Source organism: Bombus fervidus, chromosome 10 (assembly GCF_041682495.2).
Source record: "Bombus fervidus isolate BK054 chromosome 10, iyBomFerv1, whole genome shotgun sequence".
In the NCBI taxonomy this organism is placed as follows: Eukaryota; Metazoa; Arthropoda; class Insecta; order Hymenoptera; family Apidae; genus Bombus; species Bombus fervidus.
The window spans coordinates 4,279,535-4,280,897 of record NC_091526.1 but is presented as its reverse complement, the minus strand read 5'-3'; positions in this window follow the sequence as shown (position 1 = coordinate 4,280,897).

Genomic DNA, 1,363 nt, shown 5'->3' with positions numbered 1-1,363 from the left:
TGAAATCGAGAGGAGAAGGAACGATCGTTCCCAAGAACAGCTACCTCTGGCCGAGTAACATCTGTCAATCGTTCGTACGAGTTCAAGCGAACAGTGTCATCTTATTAATATCTGCCCCCTTTTTTCGTCGTTCCTTCGATCCACGATGGAATCGTGGTCGAAGCGCCAGCCGATTCGATATCCTCGTCTCGCGTCGATATCCCGAATTGGAGTTTCGACGTTTCTTCGATATACCAACCGCCGACAAAAACCGGCAAGAATGCGCCAACGCAGCCCGACTGGATGAAAGGGGTGGGACGTCACCCTTCCGAAACTGGTCACAGGACAACAGCGGGGCCACTGTATTAAATATTGACTCGATCGTGCAAGCAGCTGCCGCTTCTTCGCGATCGATCGGACGGACCGGCTACGATCGCGTTACATTTCTGTCGGCTCGTTTTTGGAATTGGTTACGGGATATCCTTCTCGGGAAAGCCACGTGGACACGTGTATCTTTCAAGAGTCCAGCAATTTCGGTTGTTAGCTTTTTGAGCGGAGACAGTGTCTGCTTGTTTCCATCAAAATGGGATTAACCTTTTCAGGTATAGAATCGGATGGTTTAAAGTTGTCCCTATTCAGCTGTACGTTTTATGAGTGTTACTTCTTTCAATGTACATTTCGTTTCGATTGGCTTGATTAATTCATTATTGTTATTATTATTCGTTATAGTATAATTCCATTTATCTGAAATTGTCGATAGACATACAGTTTACACAATAATCGATAAAAGTTTACGAGATAGGAGCTTACCAGTTTTCCCCATTACCAGGCTGCATATTTATGCAAATTCATATTTTTATAAACTGGTCTTTTATAAATTAAAAGACTAGGACCTAGTCCGTGATTTGTCCCACTTATACAATATTATAATAAAATAATATACTTTTGCATATTATATACGTTCTAGAAATTTTGCACTTTTAAATTTTCCTTAAATATATCAAAATCCACATCGTATCATATGATAGGAACTTACGTTCAAATAAGCAAATCAACGAGCAGAAGTTTATTAATCGAACATGAACAAAAAAATCGAATGAATAAATGAAATTCTACTTAGTATTGGTTTTCGTATTAATGTTTATTTATTTTCCTCACATACATCGTAAATGAGACAATTGAAATAGAATATAGTATCATGCTCTTTTTCAATTTAATTCAGACTTAGAAATAATTAAAGACTTCTTAAATATTTTTATATTCTTCTGCCTTTTTGTGCCTAACTTTCAAATAACATTTTAGAACTTTCATTTACTTTGCCAATTAATTCGAATAGGTTGCGTAGAATTAAATATCAATATAGATATCTTTCTTACAAATGCAT